Consider the following 12873-nt stretch of genomic DNA (forward strand, 5'->3'; position numbering starts at 1 on the left):
TTTAAAAAGTTTTAGCTTGGAGGCAAGAGGCTTGGGGATTTTTTTCTGCCCTTGCTCCCCACCCCACCCCACCCCCCCCACACACACTTTGCTTGGTTTCTTTTTCTTCTCTTCTCTGTTTTTCCCCTCTCCTGAATCCTTTTGTTGCTGCAGCTGTTGTACCTGCACATTTTGGTTTGTGTGTGTGTGTGAGTGTCCTCTTCTCCCCCTTCATCTCACTCCCCCTCTGCTGTTTGGGGTGGCCAGAGGATTTTCTGAGAGGGAAGAGGAAGAGGCTGTTGCTCATCGCAGCCTTCTCCCCCACCCCCTTAATCTAACTCAGGCAGTTCAGTCAGCTAGCTGTGTTGTGAGAGTACAGTGAGAGGTGATAGCTGTCATTCTGGGACTCTTCGTAGGTCTGACCTGAGAGTAACACACTCACAGTGGAGGAGAAAGGGGAAAATAGAGGAGGAAGAAAGAAAAGGTCTTTGAGCTGGAATACACTGGCCCTTTCTTCCTGGAGGCAATCCGCTCTGGTTCTTGGCGACGCGTCCTGCACTATCAGATATCATATGACTTTTTATTTAGATTTCTTTTTGGAGAATGGCCTGTTAGGACTCTGTTTGTTTTCTTTTATTTAATTTCCTTCTCCCTTCACCCGCTAGTTCTGTGTATCTGTGTGTCAGTGTGTGCATGCATGCATATGTGTGTGCAATTTTTATCTTTGTTTTTGTTCTGTTGATCTGATGCTTTATTTAAGGACAAAGCTTTAATTATTTCGGTATAGTGGTTTAATCATTTGCCAAAAAGAAACCTCATTCCAGACTTTTGGGGGCTGGGGGTCCATTTCTAAACACATCCATTAACACAGGAGGCTGCAGCTCCTAATGCCTGCTGGTCAGACCTTGGCCCACTCCCCCACCTTCATTTACTCCTCCTCCTCAGCAGCATGCAGAGCAGTGTGAGGTAGGAAACACCTGTGCGGGAGTTGCGAGGGAAATAAAAGTAGAGGCAACTTCTTCAAATCTGGGCTCCTGCTTTCACTTTAATAAACTTTTTTTTCCGATCCTTGATTTTTTTTTTTTTTTCTTTTTGGCACCCTCCGTTGAGCTTGAAAACATCAGAGATAGTTAAGGATATGTTTGTGGAGCTTTTGTGAGGCCAGCTGAGCACCACTGGAAAGTGGAGCAGGAGTTGCAATCTATTCAAAGACTTAAGATTAAGTAAGAGGTTTAAATAAGGTCTTTGAGATCTGTGGGCTGTTCGTTCAGGGTTTGGTGATAGGTGGTAAATGGGGTATTTAGGGTATTCAAGGCAGGGAAAGAGAAATTCCCAAACAGGAGAAGACGGGCAGTTCTGCTGCAATTAGTACTTTAAAACCTTAACTCGATCGAATTTTTATCTGTCTCAAAATTTAGCTGACCAATGTATGATCAGCTATCTTTCCACGCTTGCTGTGCAAAACAATTATACTGACAATTATTGCTGAATTTACCCTACAATTTGATGTATTTCTTTTTTAGTTTCGAAGAGTTCAGATTTTAGTTAGAAAAAAAGCATAACTTTTCTTGATATGCCTAATGTTGTCTATGCATTATTCTTGTCATACCGAACATATTAGATTCTGATTATGTGTGTATGATTTTGTGTTACAACACACAAGACAGGCTTAAAGATTCAGGTGACTGCTACATTCTTCAGACCTGTAGTTTTTTAGCTTCTTGTTACTTGTTCTGAAATTATTTTTCGTGGACCTTTAATGTGCAATGTCTTTTCTATAACCAATGGTGAGTTTTGTTGAAACTTGAAGAGAAATTTATTCCACCCCTTTAAGAGTACCCAAAAGGGAAGGGAGAAGTATTCTCTTTCGGCTCAAAATTTTAAAAAAAAAAAAAAAAACCTTTTTCCCCCAACGGAAAACTCCAAAACAGCTCTGTCTCAGAACGTTAAATTTGGCATGGGTAAGAAATGTAGTTTTGCTTTGTTTGAGGAAATTTGTTTTCGAGACAACAATGTTATAAATATTTTTAAATTGCCTGCTGAGCATGCGCTGTCTCTGACTTTATTCATAGTTTTAAATACACACCAATGCAATCTTCTGAATGGCCACAGGTAAGGCTGTCGGTTTGTGGGATTCTTCTCTGAGGCACCTTCAGTGAGTCTCCTCAGTTTTCCAGAAGGGAAAAGGGCAGGAGCTGAGTTCAGACCTGGATACCCTTCTAACTATCATAGAGAAAAAGTGAATTGCCCACTAAGGCTTGCACACTGTACTTAGGGTAAGTACTATTCAACTTTTTTTCCTATATGAGTTGCCTGCCTTAACTTTCTGGCTTATTACTAGCAGAGTAAATGGAGAAAAAAAATTAACTCAAGGAAGAATTTGAATAAAACAGAAGATTTGCAGATTTAAGGGCATCTATTGTGCATAAATTTAGGGATCCGCGAATTTGCCAGTAAAATGCTAGCAGCTCAGTGCTTACAGAGCAAAGATGTGCTAGTCTGAACATGTCGGAGCTCATCTGGAATCGAAAGCTAAATCTAGGTGGGCCTGTTACAATACCAGAAAAGGAACACATGTGTCCTTTGTACAGGCTTTTTTTTTTTTTTTTTTTTTTTTTTTTTTTTTTTGCCAGCCTTCCAAAGGCAAGTGACAAAAGAATTAGACTGGCCTCTTGCTCAGTTGGTCCTATACTTTTCTTCTGCAGATACACACCCAGGTGCTCTTGCTTGTTCTCTGTGTTGTCATAGCTGCTGAAGTGCAGTCTCTCCAGTCAGTGATGGGAACTCTCCCCGTTTCTAGTAAGCTTCATCTCCATCCTCGGTGTGATGTTGTCTCTTACAGTCATCTTCTGAGGTCTGCACTGTCGCTCGCTTGCAAGCCTCGTAGTGCTCACTGATTTCTGCTGAGTGTAGTTCTTCACTGGCTCTCTTACAGTCATGATGGAGATTTTTTCTTTCATTTTGGGAGGCCTTTTTAACTATTCAAACAAGTTACCCTCGAAGGTGAAATTGCTCATACTTGTGACTCAGAAGTCTTGAAAAAATTTGTAAAACAAATCTAATTAGCCATTTGGATTTTGTTGTTGTTGTTGTTGTTGTTGTTTTGTTTTGTACTTTTATGAATTTTAAACATTATAATAAATGTAAATGATCGGTTTTTAACAAGATATATTTTGCTATGCAATGCTTTTCTAATTCTGTCGTTGTGTGCTTTAAGATCAAATTTGAAAATTCAGAGTGTTAAAAAGAAATATTAAGAAGCCTATAAGTAGTTATTGATATTCTCAATACCCACTTTGATGTAATTCACAGTTTTGACTTTATTTCAACATCCTACCTTTCATTGCCAATCAGTATTACTTTATGCAGGGGTGTGTGTGTGTGTGTGTGTGTGTGTGTGCGCGCGCGCATGTATGTGTATAGGTGCATGAGTGTGTGTGTGTGTCTGTGTATAGGTATATATGAACATATATGAATGCATTCTGCATATACAAGAAAAGATACACAGGCAATGTTGATTTTAATTCTGTTTTTACATAAAAGAAAACAAATCAGTGAACTTTTATCATTTTTCTGTAATTTTAAAATCCAATAAACCTTTAGTTCTGATTATTATATGTTTATAAACATGTATTTATATTCTTGTAAGTTACCTTAATTTATATTTCATAGATTTTACACACTCCTGCATTTTATGCAGATACATTAATGCTGACATTTATTCAAACACCACTTGCTGTGTTCCGTATCTGTTAGTGTGTTAACAAGTGGTTTGGGTTTTTTGACTTTTTTGTTTGTTTGGTTGGTTGGTTTTGGTTTTGGTTTGCTTTTTATTTTGATCTATTTTTTTTCTAATCTAGAGAAAGTATATGTTTCTATATGTCACTAGTATTCTGAGAAAGAAACTTCTAAAGCTGTGATCTAGAAAGCTTTTCTGTAATCAGGAGATATACTCTTTTAGCTTGCTTCTCCTGGATCCATTTGTCCATGCTGTGCCATCAGCAACCCTGAGAAAAACAGCGCTAATAAGTATGACCCAATGATTTATCTGATCATAGACCTAGAAACTACCAAAGAAAACTATGGCATATGGAGAAAAATGCCAAGACCTTCTCCAATAAAATCAGCTGGTTTACGCTTTTTTTTTTTTCTTTGAATTTTTGTTTGTGACTTTTTTTTGGCTTGCTGGAGCATTTCCCTATAATCTTAGGAAGCCACAGCAAATTCCCAATGCCACAGCAACACTGTGCAGCCAAGGAGGGGCCCAGAGAGCTGATCCTGGGGGATGGAGCCTTTCTCAGCAATCATACAAGGTAGGGGAAGTAAGGAGGCTACCTTTTCTCTCCATTTTCCTAGTTTATTCTTTCTGACAGGGACAGAGATTTTCTTCGCGTATCTTTCCTTCACCTACTTGAGGCTTTCCCTTCAATGTCAATGACTTTCTATTGCTTCTGAGAGATGGTTCACATGGCAGAGCACCCATTTCTGTTCTATATTGAAACATGGAAAGCTTTGAAAACTGGGAAGGACAAAGGAAAGGGGTCTTAGGGCATCTGGGAAATATCAAAAAGAGCATTTTTTCCGATGGCCATGTCTGTAACTTCTGTTTTCTCCACGGCTTCTCAGTGTTAAGTACTGCAGGGTATAACTATAGGGTGCAAACTAGACTCTAACTGATTCAGTAGATGGAGCTCTTGCCCCTAAGTCTGTATTTAAATTAACATCCCACTGTAGTTGCTGGGACTCTGTGTTTTAAGGTGTGTCATAGTACACACATAAAACCAAAGCTTGTGGAGCTGCAGGAGGAAATTTCCTGGCCCTTTTTTAAAGACATGGAACATGAGTTCTGAAACACAGATCTGCAGGGGAGCAGTCAGGGTAGGGTGGGAAGTGAGGTTTACCTATCTAAACTTCTCCCTGTGGGTCTGAATATTCCTCTAAGTGTGACGTGAAACTTGAACAGTTTTCATACAGGGGACTGGTACTTTATAGACTGGTTCTACAAACCTAGAAAAACAGATAATGTGTACAGGGTTTGGCTGTGTTCGTGACAGGCCTTTCAAGCTATTTGAACTGTACGGCCCTCCTTTCATTTGACTCAGCAAAGGACTCTCACTGCTGAAATGCAATTGTTTCATCTAGTTAGTCTACAGAGTCTGAAGAAAATGCCACAATTCTGTATTGTGACAGTACTGTGGACGGCAGAGCAGATTTGTACGGTGCCTTTATAGGAGTAGAAATACCTTCAACAGTGACCGAAAATGGATCTCTAGTGTCTGCTTCAGTATAGAAAAAAAAATACTTGTTTATCAAATTTTTAAATTAATCAAAGCAAGTAACTGCCATAGCATTCTTCTCAGTCTGTATTATCTTCAGTACCAATACGAAGTTTGATCATTGTCCCTCCTTGGTGCCAGGAAGGAAAGTAGATGTATGCAAGATGGACTAAGTTATCATCCCAGGTCTAATGTCTTCTCACAGATTGGAGGTGTTATTGAGAATCTCTTGTTAAATCTTGATAAGATCATTTGGCCAAAATAGAACTGGCAATGGCCTTACTACCAAAATAAATAGCATTTTTAAAGGACTTGGATTTCCTTTGCGCACCACGTGTCTGAGTTTGATACAGTCCAGGAAAATGGAGAGGATGAGACAAAATTATTCCTAAGCAGCCGCCGTAGGCCAAACACTGAAACAGTGCCAATCCGGACCAATCAGGCGGGCTTCTCAGAAGATGCATGCTTTTGCTAAGCACTTCTGTGAAGAGAAGAGGGAGGAAGCCCTTGAAACTGCATTAGGATGAATGAGTCTTCACTAATTTCAGCAAAGTCCATGGCAGTGAATTTGATAACTTTCTGCTTCTGTAAAGTAGACATACGAAGTTTCCAGGCCAGCTGAGACTCCATCGCAGTTGTACTGACACATGTTTTGAACAAAAGTATCTTTCTGAGTTTAAACAAGTGAAAAACTTCTCACAGAGAGCAAAGAGTAAAATTAATGGAAACTCAAAATCAATTCCAAACCCATTTCTGGCATGATGAGAGTAACATTTGTGCTGTGTTTAAAGCAGTTTAACACAAGAAAATGATAAAATGATCAATATTCTTAAAGCCAAAATTAACCAAGAGAGAACAATCTGCAATCCATTCCCAGTCCCGAAACTCTACACTTTAGATTAAACATGAAAATAAATGAATATATCTTTATAGAGTGGTACTGTAAGCCTTATCACATAAACATCAACGATGAGATGCCAGCTAACCAGTGCATTATTTAAGCTATGTTTTTAGAGCTTGGGATAAATATTTCTGGAGCTAAAGTACTGTGCATTTATTTATATGCATGCACATACCATGACCATAAAAAGAACAGAAGTTAAAAGGTATGTACATTGTCAATAGAGTACATTGCATCTATACAGCCTTCATGCTATAAAAGGGAAAAAAATCAGGCTCAAAGTAAAGCAAAAGAGTGTTTTAGGCTACATCAGAAAGTTAATGAATGGTCAGTGTGGACCAGCTTTAGTATTTATTTTAAAAATACTTAGATTCTTTTTTAATTCATTACAGTTAATAAATATATAGATGCATATTATATATATTTTATATCTATTGCTTTAATAGATTACCCTGAAGGACTAAGTTAACATTAATAAATTTTGAACCTGTGGATTCAAGGTCAATGAAATGCCACTATCCGGATTTATAAAATTCTCTCTAATCTTTAGATTTTGTTCCCAATTAGCAATCGTTTATTACTATATAGGAGTCATTTGGCTGACAGGTTATTTATTGATCATGTAAAATAACACATGTACTTGAAACCTAGCTGAATAAATAAGGACAAGTAAGTGCAGACACATTGACCATGTTGACTAAGGTGCAGTAGGAATGATGATAATTCTGACAAGCACCATGACAAATGTAACCACAGTGAAGCATGTGTGATTACATCCATCAGACTGAACTCCATGAGCAAGGTCAAGAGAGGGAGACTCGGGAGCTAGGATGGGGTGGGGACTAATCATTACTTATTGGAAACGTTTAAAGCTTGTGGCTGGGCACAGAATTAATAGATATGGAAAAGAAGAGCCAATCAATTTCAAAAGTGGGTAAAGAGGCAGTATTTTTCCTATAGGGTATAATCAACGGAATTCAAGTCTTCCAGGGAATGACAGTAACATCATAAGCTGTGGTTGTCCGGTACGGTAGTGGTTGTAAAGAGCTGCTGTGCACATCTGCTTAAACAGTGTAACTGCTAGAACAAGGTGTGCTACTGACCGACTTAAAAATTAAAATCTCAGCTTTAAATATCCACAAAGCAAATATCAACATCACAGAATCAGAATCATTGTATCTCAAAGAAAGGAAAAACCTAAGGTATCTCAGTGAAAGAATGTTCGACTGTCTTGATGTAAGAACATGTAAATTTAATTCTTGTTTACATGTATACATATACCTCTGTGTGTGTGTGTGTGTGTATGTGTGTGTGTGTGTGTGTGTGTGTGTGTGTGTGTGTGTGTGTGTGTGTGATTTGTATTTGGAAAACAGAATTTTAACAGGAAATCTTAAAATATAGAAAGTGAAGCTGCATCAATCTCTCTGGCCCAGTGTGCTATACACTAGTTCCTGTGAACATGGGTTCTAAAGAGGGAAGAGCTGCAGGTTCCTTGGAGAACCTAACAGAGTGATTGCATCTGGAATTTAACCAGTAACTATTCCAATTAGAAAACTTACACAGGGCAAAATGGAAGCTTGTTCTCAGAATGAGAAAGGTAAAAGTGAGATGTGAAGTAAAGTTCCCTGACCACTATGCACTCCTGCCCCAAACGGACCTACAGAACTAGACAAGGCCAGTACTCCAGATGTAACTGAAGAAGAGAGCAAAAGCACCAAGCCTTCAGGTTCCTGTCTTGGTACCAATAACCTCACCATAGATAAAAATAAGGGACAGGGCTGTGTGGTGAGGGTCCCTCTGTGTTCTGAAAAATGATTTAAAAGCACCATGCACATCCTAGAGGCTCTCTGAAGTTTACTACTCCCCTGATACTGCAAACACAAGAAAAGGAGAAGAGGGGCAGGAGGAAATAACTTTGTAGTCACAACTTTCTTTTCAAAAGAAGTCAACCTTCCTCCCTAGGAATCTGCTGTGCACCTCATGCATTTGCTGACCAAAGTCTGAGTTCTAATCAGGCAGTGCTGACTCACTGAGCTGACACACACTGCAAGCTGGACTCTCCTTCTCTCCTCAGCATTCTCCACATCTTTTCATTCCTTTCTCCAAAGAGTCACAGATAGGAGCAAATCCTCCCTCCTTAACTTCTAGGGTACTTTGTATATTTTACTGACTCTTGACATATTCTATTTCATAGTCTAGTTGCTAGTTTGTGTGTAAAGTAAAAAACAATTTTATATAATTTTGCATATTTGTAAACAGGAAAATAATGGCCACCTTGCTTGGGTAGTATAGAGATCCTAGCAAATGTCACTTATAAAGTATTTAGCATAATGAGTAGCACACGGTTACCACTCAACATCAGCTTCATTACTACTATAGCTAATATTCTCCTACTTCTAGGTTTCTCCCTATTAATATTATCGTTAAAGTCATAAATTGAGTTTGGCATCTTATCGATCAATGTACACTATGATTTTTACATGATAGGATCTGGATAAAAGTGTATAGACTCTCATTATACAAGTGTGTATTGTATCTGTTCCCCCCTCCCAACCTTAAATTCTCTCAGGAGCTTTAGCCAGTGATGGTCATGGCCAGTACCAGCTCCAAGTACACCAAAAAAAGGCATCAGTGTTACTCACGGTGGACTCTCAATGCCACGCTATGTTTCAGGTTCCCCGTAGACCCTCAGCCACTTAAAATGGCTCTTTGTGGCATCCCCAAAGTGTCTGCTTGTATTCCTGGTTTATGTGATTAATGAGCTTGTTATAGCTCTGTCTGTAGCTTGAGCTAGAAACTTTCAAGTTAGAGAGCAGGTCAAGATCTCAAATTTCATTTTGGTTGCATCTGTTATAAGCCAATTGTGTATTCATTACATTTATAGATTCCCTCTTCAGCCATATATTTTCATGGCCGTTGAGAACACCTGACTCTGTACTGAATGTCCCTAGATTTTACTTTGGAGACCTGAAAATATAGCAGTAAGGCTTGGTGATGGCTAGCTATCATCTTTGGCATTTTCTTCCCTTAATGGCCTAATCTCAGCTAAATTTGAAGAGACAAGTAAGGAAGTTTTAATTGTCCAAAGTATGGCATTGTAATTCTCTATTAATGAGATTTATGGTCATTACAGTTTTTGTACACATTGCTGGTTTTCCAAAGATGTAATCACATATTGTGCAAGGGGAAAAATAACTAAAACCATGGAAATAATTTTTTTAATTGAAGCATGTAAAGACAAAGATAGAACTAACATTGAATGCAAGGGTTCAGCTATAGACAGGGTAGCACACAAAGGAAACAGAGTGCATTTGGATGTTGGTCCTTCCAGGTGTTGGTGAGAAAATGAAGTAGACAATGTGGTCACAAAGGATGGGCTGACATCATAGCATTCTCAAGTCAGGAAGAAAGCTGCCTTTTAATCTGCCAGCATTCCACTTATGTGACTGGTATTAGTGAGGGAAACAAGGTCACATTTTGGAGAGCTGGTAATTCAATGAAGGATTTCTACTTTGCCAGAGTAATAGTGTTGGCATCAAAAGAAAAAAGTTTTGCAGATTTTTGTGTGTGCACTTGCTGTTACTGGTGTTCCTGGTGGGTGGCTGAATCATCCTGATGGCATTCAACAGGAACCAGCTGCTGAGAATATGAAAATGCATGCAGTTATTCCTCTAGAGAGACAGGAGCATCTGCAAAGTCTTCCCGTCTGATAGTGCAGATAATCCCAGGGAGTGCTCTCTAGTAGTTTTAACTCTCTATTCATTTATCCATCTTCTCCTCATCCTTTTCATTGGAACCCCGAGTCCTAACTATAGTTATCTGGAGTATTTGAGTCTTAAATCTATACCGGGTTGCCGAGTCAGACCATGAGCACTGGGCCAAGAACTCAGGCTTTGCCTTGAATTCCAAGCTCAAGGGAGAAAGTGGCACTCCCCTCGCGGACTGCCTGGCTTGTGAAGAGTCAAGCACACTCAGGCTTCTGCCTATGTAAAGACAGCAACTCCTCCCATCCCATACCCTGGCCAGAATGTAGGCTTTTGAATTTTTCTCTCTGCTTATAAAACCTGTAGATCCTCTGCTTTCCTTGTGTGTTTGATGTTTTCTTTTCTTTTGTAATTATTGGTGGATTTTAGCTTAGGTTTTAGTTTTGGTTTTGGTTTTGGTTTTAGTTTTGGTTTGGCTTTTTGAGCTAGCATCAACACCTGAGGAAAAAGAAAGTACAAAGAGGAGATCTGCACTCCAGAACCTATCCAGTCTTTCCAGCTTTAATATTTATGAATAATGTATTGAACTGATGGAAAAATGTTAAATATGTTCATTATGAATTATATTCATCAGTGTGTTGCCTGGAATATAAAAGAACAAAGCAGTTGCAGTGTTACTACTTCCTTACAATATATACACTGGTACAACAGAGCTCTGTGTCCGTTCCTAGTCCACTGTGTGCCATCCCCAAAAGTGCACGCTGCATATCTGAGTAGTAACTGCAGAGGAGGACCTGATGGAATGACAGACAGCCAAGGGTCAACTGCATTCAGAGTAGGCTCTGGCTCCTAGACAGAAGCAGCCATGGAGAGGGATTGATGGTACAGTGTCCTTTAAAGGGAGTCACGTTCACAGTTACTCAAATGTGTCATGGTGCAGAGAATGTCACAGGTCCTACCATTAAAAAAGAAATTCACAGTTTTGATCCTGATTTTTTTCCAGATTAATACAAATAACTGATTTGTTGCCATTTGAAAGTAAACAAGAATGAAAGAAAATTTATAATATTTATAAGGAGTAGCTTCAAAATTCATTCTATGCTTTATTTCTTTAAGGTTTTCCTTCATTATTTAATTATGTTTAGAATTTGTCAGTTTTGGGGTTTTTTGGATTTTTTTAAAGCTGTATTTCCTAAGCACTCAGTAGATGTCATTAGTCGACACTAACCAGAAACATGACAGGAGAGAAATTTGGGGTGTTGTTTAGTTAGATAATCAACAGAAGAGGTAACAGAGTTAATATAATTTAAAATAGTCTATTTATACCCTCATGAGAATAGAGGCAAGATAGACCATGTAAGGTCAGGGACTAATTGGGCACAGACCAGTTGAGGACATTTCTGAGTTAAAGCAGTTTGTTAGAAAGGTAGGACACATCCTGGGCTCTCAAGAGAACAGTAGGTATTGATGAGCACAGCCTGCCTCAGAGAAGCCTTTTCCTCCTCTTTTCTCACCTCAGAGCCCATAGGCTCAGAGTCCAATGCATCGTTGGAACCAGTATCAACGTTACAGAGATCGTTACCTCAAACAAAATGTCCCAGCATTATTTATAGTTACACATTTTAGAGATGTTCTTTCTTTCCTATGGTCTTTTCAAAGGCTAAAATTCATAATGCCTCATAAAAACAAACAAAAAAAAATAAAATAAGCATACACTTTAAAAGAAATACAATAACCAATCGTTTATAAAACCACAAAGAAAGAAAGAAAGAAAGAAAGAAAGAAAGAAAGAAAGAAAGAAAGGAAGAGAGAAAGAAAGAGAGAAAGAAAGAAAGAAAGAAAGAAAGATGAGAAAAACATGCTTGAAGAAAAATTACACTGTCCAACATTTACATCAGGTCAGGAGAAACAATAATAGTGTTCCAGTTCCAGAGCAGCATGACAGAAGAGACAATGTGGTAAGATTTACCCAGACTTGCCCTTCCTGTCCATGTCAAACAAATAGAAAGCCATCTATCCCCATCTGCTTCAGAGCAGTATTGCTAAAGCTGGTGGTGCACACATAGAAATGTATATATTATAACTTTCTGTTTACAGCAGAAAAGAATCATTTTAAAATAAATGACTCATGGTTTTGAGTATGTGTCTGTTATGAAGGTCAGGCACTTTTTTATATAACTTCTTAGACCTTCTCTGCTAATTACCAATTGTTAAAATACTTTAAAATGATGAGTGAGCCTCTCTTGCCTCAACAAAACAGGTTTTTAAAAGTAAGAGTCAGTATAGCGATCCAAACATATCTTCCTAAACTGAAAAATCGTAGTGGCCTTAGTAAACACACTACAAACCCATTTAGGCAAAATAAAAGACAAGCTTTGCCAACAGATAGCTCTGAAAATGCTAAACCCTAGATATGGCCTTTGATTTGTCACCAAAGTATAATTGTGGCTGAAGAAGTAAGCTGGTTGTGATAAGCTATAGGGCAGGCATGGTATGACCTATGCCTTCCTAACTCTCAGCAGTTGTGATGGTTACCCACAAAAGACCTGCACAAGATTAGGACCATTAACTGTACATCATGGAGGGGAGGAGAAATTCATAATGCTGCCTTTCTCCCCAGGGATTGGTGGACAACTGACAGTTATGTGTACCCCATCCCTTCCTGAGAGTGTCTAGACAGTCATGAGTTTTGGGGAATTAGGCATTTTCTTTAGTAAAGTAGCCATTTCGAAGTTGCCTATGCTTCTGTAAGTAACCCTAATTAAATATATCCACATACCAAGGATTAAGTGAAATGTGTTCTTTGATTTGTCATTGGTGCCCTAACTGATGTGAATAGATATTTGATCATCTCCCCCAAGAAAAGTTCAGATAACATGTTTTAGAAAATGAGACAAAGGCATATATATAAAGAACAAGGGTAGTCATCAGTGCCTACCAACATCTGTCCAGTCCATAGGACTGTCTCAACAACAATCAGTCTCAGTGTATGGAAGACCCCTAAGATGACTGG

General features: G+C 38.7%; 1 protein-coding gene across 36 annotated transcripts in view; it reads left to right on the forward strand.

The window, feature by feature from the left end:
- The window catches only part of Zbtb20 (zinc finger and BTB domain containing 20), a 716739-nt gene that overhangs the window by 602074 nt on the left and 101792 nt on the right, over window positions 1–12873 (forward strand). For 5 of the 36 annotated variants that reach the window (XM_076942954.1, XM_076942928.1, XM_034514930.2 and 2 more), the window contains one exon: window positions 2092–2255. The exons of the other annotated variants lie outside the window; for them this stretch is intronic. The gene's annotated coding sequence lies outside the window, so the exon portion shown is untranslated. The remainder of the gene's footprint in view (window positions 1–2091; window positions 2256–12873) is intronic. 36 annotated transcript variants of the gene reach the window in all.

This window comes from Arvicanthis niloticus, chromosome 12, assembly GCF_011762505.2.
Source record: "Arvicanthis niloticus isolate mArvNil1 chromosome 12, mArvNil1.pat.X, whole genome shotgun sequence".
In the NCBI taxonomy this organism is placed as follows: domain Eukaryota; kingdom Metazoa; phylum Chordata; class Mammalia; order Rodentia; family Muridae; genus Arvicanthis; species Arvicanthis niloticus.